At 42.4% G+C, this 15033-nt stretch overlaps 1 protein-coding gene across 1 annotated transcript in view; it reads left to right on the top strand.

Moving 5' to 3' along the window:
* The window catches only part of LOC137439035 (uncharacterized), a 57867-nt gene extending 49979 nt beyond the window's left edge, over positions 1-7888 (top strand). The window contains exon 5 of the transcript XR_010986844.2: positions 7397-7888. The gene's annotated coding sequence lies outside the window, so the exon portion shown is untranslated. The remainder of the gene's footprint in view (positions 1-7396) is intronic.
* Positions 7889-15033: the final 7145 nt, after the last annotated feature.

Genomic DNA, 15033 nt, shown 5'->3' on the forward strand with positions numbered 1-15033 from the left:
TGTGGAACCCCATCCTGTGTGTCAAGGCATAGTCATCTGCCACGGTTGCTGCCTCATACAACTCTGGTACTTTATTTTCATCCAGATGTACTTTAATGTCCGCGTGGACACACTGTTTGAATTCCTCCACCAAGATCAATTGTCGCAACAGGTTGAAGTCTTTCCCAATCCCCTTCGAGTCACACCACCGATCAAACATGGTTTCCTTCATTCTGGCAAACTCCACATGGGTCTCACTCTCCCTCTTCCTGGCATTCCTGATTTTTTGCCGGTAAGTTTCAGGGACCAATTCATAGGCTTTGAGAATGGTTTTCTTCACTATCTCCTAATCTGCACATTGGTCAATCGGTAAAGCCGAATAGATATCTTGAGCTTTACCCACCAGAACACTTTGCACTAACATAGTCCAGGACCCCACAGGCCATTTTAGCATTTGAGCCACTTTCTCAAAGTGTAAAAAAAACTTGGCTACCTCCTTTTCATTGAAGGGTGGAACCAGCCTCATGCCTACCAACATCCCAAGTGCTCTGACTAGTTGTCGAACTAGCTGGCATGGATACTACTAGCCTTCTCTCCGTTCTCCCATTAATTCCAGCTCCTTGAGTTTAAGTTCCTTCTGATACTCCATGTCACGTTCCTTTAACTCCCTTTCGGCTCTCCTTTCCTCTGCTCTTCTCTCCTCGAGTTCTCGTTCCTGTTCTGCTCTTCTTTCCTCGAGTTCCCTTTCAGCTCTCCTTTCCTCTGCTCTTCTCTCCTGGAGTTCTCGTTCCTGTTCTGCTCTTCTTTCCTCGAGTTCTCGTTCCTGTTCTGCTCTTTCCTTTTCTGCTTTCCTTTTTTCTGCTTTTAACCTTTCCTGGCTCTGCAGTTGCATCTCCATTTTCCAGAGCTCCACATTTTCTTTTTCCTCGGGTAACCAATCCAAGGCTACCTCTTTCCATGTTCCTTGTCCCACCAGAGATTCTACCACCAATGTCTGCATCTCTGCTTTCTTCATATTAACTTGGACCTCCAAGTTAAAATGTTTGGCCAATATCAAGAGTTCCGATCTTTTTAACGCTTGGAACTGTGCCTCGTTAGGGGATGCCGCAAACTTTTCTGTGTCAAACACCATGGTGACTATCAGTTAACACCTGTTAACCTTCACACAAAAAATATCAATTTTTTTTTTTGGAAAAATTTTGGAATGTTAGAAAAATTCCAGATTTGGGAATTTTGGGAATGTTAGGGAATTTGATCCCGGACGAATGTTAGGGAATTTAATCCCGGACGAGATTTGGAAATTTTGTCAGCAAAGACGAGCCCCAATTTCTGTTACGTGCTCCTCCCCAGACCCCGGTCACGGTGTACCTCCGAGCCCCGAGAGGAGTCACGGCAGAAAGGTGTGTAATTCTGTGTCAAAGATCAATGGTGAAACCACACCAATATTGTTACCAACAAACAAATATTGTATTAAGGTCACACAAGAATAACAACACAAAAACAATAGTAATCAATTGTACAACCAATATGTATTTCCTGTGATGGTACCATCAGGTTCGTACAATATAACTCACTGTGCTCCAAGTGAGCGAAAAGAAGTACATTCCCAATGTCTCAATTCCCGCATCAAGCCAAAGTCGTATTCCGGCATCAAGCCAAAGTCGATCCACTCCAGTGGTCGTCCGTACGATGTCGTATCGAGACCAGAATCCCATTGGGTTGATAGTTACACTGCCAAAGATGGGCGAAAGTGTCCTTCAGAAGCGACGGGGAAATCACACCTTTAGTTGTGGACGTTTGACGGCTCTCAATCGGCGAACCGCAGATTTCCCACTCCAAAAGCCACGTTACACACACACACACCAGATTAACGTCTGAATGCGGTGAAAATGGTTGAAGCGGTGAAAAACCTTGAGCGAAGCGCAAAGCGCGCGAGTCAAAATGGCCGACGGCCCGTTCTCGAGGCGTAATGGCACTACGATGATTCTCCTCGGAATCGACCGCAAAACCTGACACGCAGGTTGATCTGTCACAGCGATAACATCTCTGTCGCAGGAATCCCTTTCCTGGGAAACCCAAAGTTCACTTGTGACTCTCGTTCGCCAACGTTCGCTCCAGACCTCAAAGCAGCTAGGCTTCTTGTCCGACTCCCTCGCTCCGCCTTCTTCTCCTCCTCTTCCTCTTCGTCGTCGTCCGGTTCCGGTTTCATTTAAAACATTAACTTTTTTACCTTTTGAAAATAGTAATATATATTTCCTTAAACGACAACAATAATAGTACATGGAATCAAAAATGTTTACAGTGGATGAAAACCACAACAACGGAAGTGACGAATCCGTAACAGCGTCTGTGCTTATCTGTCTGGATGTGCAGCGTCCGTCATCCAACGCGGCTACGGTTGGCGCGAAGAAAGGCCTCTATGTGCCCCCGCTCGCCCGCGGCCAGGCCCCGAGCCACCCGCTCGCCCAGGTCTCGTCTGCTCCAGCAGCAAGCCTCGCTTGTACGTGGACGCCAGGGAGGAGAATCGATGGCGCTCCAACGTCCGTCGTCAAGCAGGCAAATTCGCAGATGGCACAGGAAGAAAAGTTCAAACGGAACGAAAAGCAAGGGCTGATGGAAGGTCTGGGAAGGGCAGAGACCAAAGCGAGAGAGATATAATGCCGGCGAGCGAGTCGTCTTGTCACTTGCGGTCTGACGTCAGCTCTCTCCCTCTACCAACCAGTCCCTCACTTCTTTGTGGTCTTTCCCGCCTTCTGATGTCACCGGCCCTTGCCCTCTAATCAGCGACCTGCTTCTAAGTAATGGTTTTGCACCTTCCGCACTGATTGGCCAAATGTTCGCGCCTTCCGCACTGATTGGCCGAGGTGTCAACGGTCGGTGGCCAATCAGTGTGCCGCTTCCTTCCACCTTCCTTTCACCAATCAGTGGCCAGCTTCTTACCCCAACCAATCACACGTTCTCCTGGGCGTGGCTATTGCTTGTTGGTTCTTCCAAAGTCATTGTGGTGGCGTGGGAATTATTTAATGTGTGGTGCGCTAATGGGCCTATCTAATGTCTATGGAATGTATTGCCATAAGGGACACTGGGATGCTCACCGAGTGAACGACACACAAGGGAATTTTACCCATAATCCCTCTACTAATTAGCATGCCCCGCCCCCTCGTGGCGGGGACAAAGATACAAGCTTAATCCGACATGCGGGCTACACACAGAACTTATTACAGGTGAGGTTCCCTATCATGACAGCCGAGCACCTACCTATGCAGATCTACCTAAATCTATATATGCCTCTACCCCTAATTCATAACCATATCATATGAACAAATGTCATCTCCTGGTTAATTTTCTATGCTGGACTGCCTGCTATTCACAATGTAATAGGATTGATAAGGTTATTTGTGACTATACCCCAATTTTGTTGGTGACGCTCTTGAAAAATGTGTTTTAGCTACTTGAATGAATTGAATGACTTCTATTCGTCTAGAATGCATATACTCAACTTACATGGTGATTATGGTATATTATAATGAACTAGAGTCTTTCAGCTGTAAACGTTGGACTATCCATATTTTGTATGACATCTAAGAGCACGTTCTTGGGCTTTTTACTGATGGGACGCGTCTACAGCGACACCAAATTTGACCAGATTCACCTCCGAATTTTCAAATTTATTGCTTGTATGGTAATAACAGACACTGCAGTCATATACATTACAACCTTGTGGTTTACTGATGCTGCGGTGATGGTAATAGTGTTCTAACATATTTAATATTTAATTTTCTCTCCAGTATACCAGATAATGAACGCTGAGAGTAGAATGTTGTTGGTGATAGTTGGTGGTGGTCATACTAAAATACCATGTTTTCTGTCTATTGCAGAGTACTGCATGGTGTACATCCCACCCAGAGTACACTATGGCATCATCCAAATGGACTTGCATTTTACATCTTGATGGAAACAGTGCTGTAGTCAAACCATTCGATGATCAATCATGGAACAGAATCAAACGATGTGACAGAACAAGGCGTTTGTTGTATTCCTCCCGGTATTTTTATATGAAACTACCTGACAATTATGATGACACCATAGGTTATCACATACAGTGCCATTAAGACTTTACTGCCATTCGCAAGCCACAACAGGATGACGTCCCAAGCACGATGGCAAAACCTGTCCTACGGTCCTGCCTTGCAGGTTGCCCCCAAACCCACTCTACTGTCGTCTATGTAAAGACGTTCCTCTTTTGTATGGCAGTATCAAAATCTCGTGGGAAAGGAAGGAGGGAAACCCTTGGAAACCTTGAGATGGATCCAGCTGAAAAAAGTATCAAGGATGCATCTGATACACTACAGGATCACGTGATGCTTGCACGGCTATCTGGAATCAACCTCATATCTAAGGAGGTTAAATACTATCATTCGTGTAGGAGAGATTACCTCAAATGCTGTAAAGCGCAGCCATAAACCACAACAATTCTCTAGCAAAACAATATCTCACAAAGCAGCATTTGATGCTCTTAAACTACACATCAACACTACCTTGATAGAAAACCAAGGCGTTGAACTACTAACATCGCTTCATAAGCGATACATGGCAAGTTTGGATGAATCTACATATCCCGCCAGCCGTCTCTGTGGGAGAATTCTCAAAGAATACCCAGATGATTTGAGAAGTACCAAACTTTCAAACACGGGGATAGTCATCGACAATTCAGCTCTCGGTGAGGAATGAGCAGTACGTAGAGCCAACTTTGAAAAGATGTCGGTGAAAGAAGCAGCCTTTTACCTCAGATCACTGATCCTTAACATGCAGAGTAATCAAGAAGAGTTGTCACAGCCAATAACAGCAGAAATGCTAATTGCAGGACAATGGGAAACTCCTCCTGCACTTTTGGACTTCTTCAGAATACTCTTTACAGGATCCAATGTACCTTCAACAACTGAGAGGATTGAAAGACTGGTCAAATCTGTGTCAGATGATGTAGTATTTGTAACAACCAGAGGTCGAACAAAGCCATCAAAACATCTGTGCATGGGACTTGGTCTCAAAAGTCTGATTGGAAGTAGGAAAGTGATAGAAATTATCAATCACTTTGGTCACCGTGTCAACTACCACATGGTTGAGAGCCTGGAAACTGACCTGGCTCCGAACATATCCCAAAGAAGCAATGCCACGCCACATGGTATCAACCAAATGGCTGCTTTGTGTACTGGAATAGCGTGGGACAACTATGATGAAAACACTGAGACGTCATCAGGTAGTGTTACGCTCCACGATACGGTTGGAATCTGTTATCAAAATATTGATCCTGCCATTATCCAAGCATCTGATTCAAACAATCTTCCTCCCTGTAACCTCCACAGGTGACAATAACACATCAAAACGTGGGTTCCATCAGAAAGAACTGTCCTTAAACCATATCATAAGAACATGAGCAGTAATACCAGGACACAGATGTCCTGGTAATACGGATTTATCATGTGCATCATATGTCAAGCAGCCCAAAGGTTTGGATGGATGTTGGGTGGAGTCGTAACAACACGAGGCATTACATAAGCGTCTCCCAGTTTGTTTCTAATGTAAATCCAAGTGTGATTGATGCACTCCCTGGACTTCATGCATTCACCGGATCTGCTGTTACAGCAGTATTCATGAATAAAGGGAAGTGCAGGCCACTTCAGATGCTGGAAAAGAATGATGCACATGATGAAGTGTTCTCTCGTTTGGGTGAGAGCACTGTTATCTCAAAGGATCTCATCACTGGTCTGGAAAAGTTTGTCTGTGCACTGTATGGAAAGGGTCACATGAGCAATGTTGATGATGTACGATATGCATTCTTCCAGCAGCACGATGCTCCCCCAAAAGGAATGATGAACCTCTGGTGAGAATTATAGGTGTGATTCCCAGTAGTATGCCCCCATGTTGAGATGTTCTGAAAAACAAGATACTGAGAACCAACTATGACATCTCTATGGAAGCATGCGTCACTACCGAACCCCGGTGTACTGCTACCTGGAAGACACGGTTGGATTCTCATGTATGGGCGCAACCAGATCAAGTGGTTTGATGGTGACCAGATACTCCAGAATATATGCCAGGTTCTGGGAAAGGATACCGAGTCGACATACATGGAAGGGGATGGGAATGAAGAAATGGCACATGGACAGGCGCTGTATAGTTCGGATGAATCGGATTATGATGAGTGGGAGTGATGAATGGAGATGGTAAGTACAGTCACACTTTGCATTGTGGTACAAGAACATTTTGTTGCTCTAACAACTTTTGATAACTATGCTGTGTGATTGGTAATAACTTCTATTTATGACATATTTTGTACTAGTGATCAACTTTGATTTGCATACAGCTACATATTGGCCATATCTTCCTACAGGCTTGCTTTTATGTATTATTTTGATGCAATTCGTGACTTTTATTAACCAACAGGTCTGAGGGTTTTAATCCACAAAGTGATTCTGTAGACGAGTCCCATCAGTAATAAAGTCCTAGATGTTGCTCCCTAGATGTCATACAAACATATGGATGGTATCAAATGTTTCCAGCTGAAAGACTCTAGTTCATTTATAGTATACCATAATCACCATTTAAGTTGAGTATATGCATCTAGACAAATAGAAAAGTAGCTAATACACATTTTTCAAGAGCGTCGCCAACAAAATTGGGGTATAGTCACAAATAACCTTTTCTATCCTATTATATTGTGAATAGCAGGCAGTCCAGCATAGAAAATGAACCAGGAGATGACACTTGTTCATATGATACCTTATTTGTATGTATCAGTACAGTTTTACAGCTTTCCAAGACAAGACTACGCAAAGCCGATATACGACGTGAAGCAAAATTGCTATATTGCAGTTAATGGGGGGGGGGGGTGGGGGGGTGGTAGGGCATATCCCACTTCAACAGCAAATTGAGACCCTCAGACCTTTTGGTAAATACAACTCGAATAAAACCCCCCGAGCTCTAGGGCTATAAGGCTGACAGGATGGCCAGGAGTTACACACGCTCGCCTCTAGGCTGTCTAGCCTGGGTTCTAATCCCCAACCTGCTATAAACTGTTACCCTGGTGATTCATCAATGTCTCGGTCGCATGGATGTTAAACTAGTGTCCCATATGCCAGCATTAGTTGGTGGATATTAAAGATCCTTCGTGAAGAGTAGGCGAGCTATCGCCGCCACCCTGACCAAGTTACTGATTCCTGCCCTAACTATTGCTGGGAGAGGGATGGCAAACTGCCCAGCACGACCTTTGTCAAGAAAGTGCTTCAGCAGAACCAACACTCTCGGACTATAGTACATCGGATAACACAGAGTACGGCACAATTCTGTCACTTTCTCAAACTTTCCATGCATTGAACTTCTTTTTATCCTCCCACCCCTCCCCCTTCACCCCTTGCAGCATTAAAGACGAAGGAAGGAGCTTGTACATTCATAAAGTTACGCTGGAACATGTGGAATAATCCAATAAATCCCAAGTGTTTTTCAATATACAAGTATGGATACAGTGATCTGATTTTCTTACTATTTATCTATACTTCTATGTTGAAAAATAAATAAGTCGGCATTTCTTGGACGATTGTGAATATAATGGATCCTGTATTGAGAAACCGCTCCGAGGGCCAAGTCTTTCTTTTTTTTGCATTGTAGGTACACTCAAGACACAATGTTTTTTATATTATGACAGATCTACTTTACCCTTTGCATGACAACAATTGGGTTCAATTTGAGGTTTCATAACACCATATATGAATTGATGTCTGATAGCATAAAATGTTTTATTTTCAAAGAAATATAGAATTTTTGATTTTTTTCAACATGTGTACTTCCTCCATTTTTTTTTTTTTTTAATATCATGTTGATATCGCATATTTATTAAAATCCATGATTTACCAGTCTTGTCCAGCATTTCACCAAAAACAAATCGGCCGACGTGATCCGCTGAACATGATATCATTAGGCAATCGTTGGACAAAATAACTGCAGTCAAGCGCTTCCTGTAGCCATGAATTAACTTCCTACACCTCTCTACTGGCAGTTTGGCCCACTCTTCTTGTGCAAACTGCTCCAGCTCTCCCAGATTTGAAGGGTGCCTTCTCCCAACTGCTGTTTTCACATCTCCCCACAGGTGTTCAATGGGATTTAGATCTGAACTCATTGCTGGCCACTTCACAACAGTCCAGCATTTTGTCTTGAACCATTCCTGGGTGCTTTTTGAAGTGTTTGGGGTCATTGTCCTGCTGCAAGACCCATGACCTTCGACAGAGACCCAACTTTTGACACTGGGTTGAACATTGCGTTCCAAAATACCTTGGTAATCTCCTGATTTCATGATGCCATGTACATATTCAAGGAACCCAGTGCCAAAGGCAGCACAGCAACCCCAAAACATCACTGAACCTCCTCCATGTTTGACTGTAGGGAAAGTGTTCTTTTCTTTAAAGGCTTAATTTTGTTTTCTGTAAACCTAGAGATGATGTGCTTTACAAAAATGCTATAGTTTTATCTCATCTGTCCACGGGACATTCTCCCAGAAGGATTTTGGCTTGTTCAGGTGTGTTTTGGCAAACTCCAGTCGGGCTTCCTTATGTCTCTCTCTTAGCAGTGGGGTCCTCCTGGGTCTCCTACCATAGAACCCCCTTTCATTGAGTTGGTGACAAATGGTGTGAGTTGAAACTGTCATACCTTCTGTCTGAAGGTTGGCTTGAATCTGTTGAGCAGTTGATCGAGGTGCTTTCTCCACCATTCGAGCAATCCTTCGCTGCAATCTTTGATCAAGTTTTCTCTTGCGGCCATGTCCAGGGAGGTTGGCTACAGTGCCATGGGCCTTAAACTTCCTGATAACATTGCGTACGGTGGACACAGGAACATCAAGGTCTCTGGAGATGGACTTGTAGCCTTGAGATTGTGCATGCTTGGCTCCAATCTTGTGTCTGACCTCCTCAGACAATTCACTGGTTTTCTTTCTTTTCTCCATGCTCATTGCAGTACACACATTGACACAAAACAGCAGAATGACTCCTTTTCTCTCTTCAAACTGGTTGAATGAGTGGTTTTTATATTGCAGGTCGATACCGAAATCCCAACGGCAAAACAAGATGCACCAAGCGAACAGCCTCTTCTTCTTCGAGGACAAAATTGCATATAGGCCCGTAATGAAGGCGCTTGATTTCTCCAACGGTGACTCAAACTTGGTGATAAAACCCGAGATGCACGTTTAATTGCACTCGCAATATATGACGATGTCGCGGACAATCCCTTTCACGGGAAGCCTCAACTCATTCACGACCAATATATAAAAACAAGTCCACTCGCAGCCTCGACGTCACTCCCAGCTCTCTCTGCCCATATCGATCTCTCTTCTGCCGGTCTCTTTGCCACGTTTTCCTTTTTCCTTCACAAACATTTATTTTTACCTTTTACTAAAGTCATCTCCATTTCACACAAAAATCTTAACAACAATATTACCTGAAACTAAAAATCCTACAAGTATACAATAACAACAAAGGCGGAAGTGACGGATCAGTAACAGTTTTTCATTCAGTGTGAGACACAAACAAACCGATTGTTAAAATGACCATCAAATATCAAAAGCATCGGCGTTCCGTCTCTTCCAACAAAACGGTAAGTATAGGCCTTTGGCTTTATGCCTCACCTTCAGACAAATTAAGCTCAGGTTTCTTAATACAGTAGTGTATCGTTTCAGTAATATCATTTTCATAATAATAATAATATATAATAAATATAACCATAACACTTTAATCCGAATGTCATGAATACAAAGTTAATGCATTGAAGCGGTGTATGGTTCATGAATCAGTGATAAGCGTTGTTCGGCACTAATATTAATAATCGCAGAAGTAAGGAATTTGCCTTGGTTTTTTTTAATCGTAATATCATTTTCGAAATATAACGTTAATATTATAGTAAATCTAATCATCACACAAATCCCTTCGTAGTGACTGCAAATGTACTTGAAGTTAAAAAATATATCATCTTCTACATATTAAAGTAGCGGCAGTTTTGTGTCCATTACGTCATTACGTCTATGATGTCGTTATGACGGCTGACTCCACCGACCGACATTTTGATTTACTAGTGCACCCGCTCATTACGGGAGCTGCAGGAAGGGTCATTCCTCTTTGGGGTATATAGATTACAGTCGATCTATGGTCGGGTCTCAAGAACATTGGGTGTGTGTTCATTTACCTAGCTAGGTTCTAATGGAGAGATCGCCAAGTGGTTTAAGCATTTGAGCAAGCACTCAATTCAAAACCCTTAAGGAACGGCTGGCTTGGCAAGCGCTAGCTAGCTGCTTGGTAAATTAGCACACCTCCAACCCTTGTGGGGTATATAGATTACAGTAGATCTTCGCTCAGTTCTGTAAGTAAAACCTACCTCATGGATGTCAGGAGTCCTCCAAGTTTCTTTGTTTAATGTTAGAAAGAGCATTAACGACTGTTTGAAAAGTTAAACATATGTGTTTGTGGTTTATAATATTTTACAAGGCCAGCTATGCCGCTGTTAGACTTTTGGTCTTGTTTTTCGAGATCAGATCCAAGATGGCCGACTGACGACCTTTATCTCCATACAGCAAAATTACGAAAAACCACGGGGGCTATGACATTTTATGTCTTTCTTCTAGTTACATACTGCCTTCAACTGAATTTTAACCCTCGTAGGCAACTTCACCAATACCAATAGGTACCAAAGTCTTTACCAATATGCAACCAAATCAAGCCAATAACATACTGTGTAGGTAATGGTACTGGTAATGGTACGACCATCACTACTCTGATCAACCATTCCTCCACTCCTAACTTCCTGACATGGGCATTGAGGAAGTTAGGAGTGGAGGAATGGTTGATCAGAGTAGTGATGGCAATGTACAAAAGAGCACGCACAGCTGTAAGGACGAAGGACGGGAACAGTGGTGAGTTTGAGGTGAAGGTGGGAGTGCATCAGGGGTCGGTACTAAGTCCACTACTATTTGTAGCTGTGATGGAGGTGCTGGCTCAGAACGTAAAGGAGGGTTTACCGTGGGAGTTGTTGTATGCAGATGATCTGGTGTTGATTGCGGAAAGTATGGATGGACTGAAGGAAAAGATGAACAAGTGGAAGGAATGTATGGAGACAAAAGGTCTGAAGGTGAATATCGGAAAGACAAAGGTGATGGCAAGTGGTAAAGCATGTGGTGAGGTGGAAAGAACTGGGAAGTGGCCGTGTGCTGTGTGCAGGAAGGGTGTCGGAGTGAACTCCATTCAATGTACAATGTGTGCTGAGTGGGTTCATCAAAAATGTAGTGGTCTGAGAGGGTAATTTACCAGTGTGGCAGCTACATTCAAATGTAAGGTGTGCGCAGAGGGAGCTGCAGATAGAGGAAATGTTGAGTTGGATCTTGGAGGCGGCGTGAAGCTGGAAGGTGTGAAAACATTTTGCTACCTCGGAGACATGCTGAATGGAGAAGGTGGATCAGACTCGGCAACGGTTGCTCGAGTGAGATGTGCATGGAAGAAGTTTCGGGAACTGAGTGGCGTGCTGATGAGGAGGAGAGTGTCGCTGAAGCTGAAGGGAAAGGTGTATGCTGCATGTGTGAGAAGTGTTATGATTTATGGGAGCGAGACATGGGTAATGAACGTCGAGCAGCAACGAAGGCTGGAAAGGGTGGAAATGCGAATGGTTCGATGGATGTGCGGAGTATCGTTGAGAGAGAGGAAGACAAATGATGAATTGCGAAAGATGATGGGAATATTGCCTGTGATTGATGCTGTGAAGAGGAACAGGTTGAGATGGTTTGGTCATGTATTGAGGAAGGATGAAAGTGACTGGTTGAGAAGAGTGATGGAAGTTAATGTAGAAGGAAGTAGAGGACGGGGAAGACCGAGAAAGACTTGGCTAAAGATGGTGGAAGAAGAAATGCGGGCAAGGGGGTTAACAAGGAGAGATGCAGAAAATAGGGCAAAATGGAGAAGATTGTCATGGGGACCGCAAGGCTAACCCCCGCTCTAGCAGGGAAAATGGCCTTAAAATGCATGTTGTAGGTAATGGTACTCTTGACTCCATAGGAAATTTGAGTTGGACCATTACCTTGGCACAGAGGCCTACTTTTAAAAGTCATTGAATGCAGCATCTTTACACCCACTTTGCATAAATAATAAGCCAGACTAATGCTCGATCAAAGGGAATGAGTATTCCACAGACAAAGTGCACAATAAACAAAATGCTTTTCGTAAGACCTCGTCGAATCCATCATTGCACACGACATGACATCTTAGCTTTGTAAAGCCCATATGTGGAAGGTTATTTGATGCGTTTGGATGTCGAAGGTTATTTTTGGTTTTGTGCCCATGAGCTGACCCTGGGCACTACCAACACATATGCAAAATTTGCTGCCCTGTTTTTTCCCCTATTATCTTCAGATGTACATACATACATACATACATACATACATACATACACACATACATACATACATACATACATACATACGTAGAATTGCCTTATTTAATTCTAGCAGGAGAACCCGGCGTTGCCCGTGGTTGTTATAATCCTGTTGGCATTTTGAAGAAATCAATTTGGGTTTTTTTCCATTTTTTTGTGGGTTCCGAAAACACTTCCCCACATCCACTGAGGAAATTATTACACACACACACATTGGATCATTTAAATTACGTTTCACATAACTACAAAGGATCAGGCACAACAGAGCGATTTTTTTTTTTTTTTTAATTCCTAAAAAAACCTTTTTTTTCAAAAAAAAAAAAAAATTAACCTTAAATACTCCCAGGCCCTCACTGGTGAACCTCTGAATGTTTGACGAAGATCCGTTCAGCCATCTGTGAAAATTGGTGACATGCGCAATACAGAGCCAAACTCTGTATCTGTATAGATAGAAATGACCACTCTCTGGGTACCTATCCACCTCACCGATATCCTAGTTTTATTTAATTAAATTTCCTCCTTTTTGCATACTTAGTTTTGTCCTTTAGTGTGTGATGAGCAGAAACTTGCCAGTTTCATTTTAGGTGACTTCCTGATGATTTGGCTATTAAACACTTAAGGGTGTAGTACTGGTGAAAAATTGAGAAAACTACATAGGTACCTTTGAGGGGCCTTTACACAAAAACAAAGTCAAGTTAATATCTAATTTTCAGTTTTTCTTGAAAGATATAATCTTGGCTTTAACTCAGACCAGTTTCAACGCTTCTTTGTCATATTACATGCATATAATTTGCATAAATTAGACCGTCAATAAAAAACAAGGAAAAACAAAGAACACATTTCTACTTCTATCTTCTATGTCACCTATCATTCTTTTCACACAAAACTTGGTACATGTATTATACATGTGTTACTCTACTACCTGATGAGAGGATTTTGTGAAATTATGTCAAATGTTCACTAATTAGCTAATTATGCCAATTACCAGATAAAACTTGATTGTCCTTCAATAAATCCACAATGGCTACTCCTATAAACAAAAGCCTTCATCATTTTAAAGGAAGTGATATTCTGAATATCCTGTCCAAATTTCAGCCCAAAAGAATGATGCATTTCCCAAGTTATAACAAATTTCATGCAAAATATTATATTGAATTGAATTGAAATTTGAATTTTTCAATAATTAGGGGTACTTCTATGACCTCTAATAGCATGATTCTTGTTTATAAGACTATAAGGAAACTGTTCAGCTAAAAAAATAAAAATAAAAATAAAAATCGCCTGTTCACCAGTACTACACCCTTAATGGGCCATGATCCAAGTTCAGTAGCTGGGCTTTGCATGTTACATTATTTGGTACATCAGAATATTGTCCTTTTTCTGCATGTGTAGTTGTATTAAGACTGGTTGTAACTGTATTCTGAGTTGAATTAGTTGAAAATTGAACTTCACCCGTGTTTATAAAACTGGAAAGTTTCCGCCATCTCTTTCCTCTATCCCGCCCAGGTTTCAGTAGGACGCAGACTATCTACCAGTCACACTCTTCTGGTGAAACTCCCAAAACCCAGGCTCATTGCTCACGTCCACTCATTTGTTCCTCTTTTCTCTCACCTGTGGAACCAACCTCCCCAATATGTACAGTCCCATACCTCAGGTGATCCCCCATCCATACCCATTCCCAAGCACTCCCTTTTTCCAGGTTATTATGATCCCCCCACCCCGCTCTCTCTCGCCTTTTTGTTTTAGTTATTTTGTTCCCTTTATTTCATCCGCACTTTCCTCTTCCTCTTCTCGCTGTGTTTTATTCAGCTTGTTCCCCCCATGTGTCCTTCTCCCCTCACCTTGATCTCGCTCTCACTTCTACTCTACTGTTGGTGTTTTTTATGCCTCCGCCCCCAAAGGTGTCCGGAGGCATTATGTTTTTGGGTTGTACGTCCGTCCGTACGGGCTAAACCTCGTTTTTCTCAGCAACCACATGTCCAATTGAGGCGAAACATTCAGGGTAGGAGTCGCAACCATGCAGAATGTTTTTATGATAATTGTGACATTGTAGGTCCCTTGGTATGGCAGCCATCTTGGATTAAACGCAAATAATTAAAAAATATTTCTTGGAAACCGCTGAATTGAAAAATTTGAAACTTGGCACATTGCCAAGTACTCCCAATGGAGAACAAAAGCATGATAATGATGACATCATCGGTGAAGTGGTATACCAGCCAGAATGTTTTAATTGAATTCCTTATCCTTAAAATCCGAAATTGTATGCACGTGATCAATGACCCATTTGTATTGAAATATTAAATTGATGGCATCATTGCATGTTTTTGTCATCATGATGATGTGGCAGCCATATTGGATTGAAGTAAAATATTAAATAATTATATCTCTGAAACTACTTACCCTATCGATGTGAATTTTTACAAATATAACCTAGCACCATTGCTGCATATAGTTTGAAAATAATGATGTCGTAGGTCATGTGGTTTGGCAGCCATCTTGGATAGAAAAACTAACCTTATCTGATCAACACGAAACTTCACAAACGTGATTCCCTACCCATACATATGCAGATTCTACATTTTTTAAGGTCATATGTCC

Source organism: Myxine glutinosa, chromosome 13, assembly GCF_964187855.1.
Source record: "Myxine glutinosa chromosome 13, kmMyxGlut1.1, whole genome shotgun sequence".
In the NCBI taxonomy this organism is placed as follows: Eukaryota; Metazoa; Chordata; class Myxini; order Myxiniformes; family Myxinidae; genus Myxine; species Myxine glutinosa.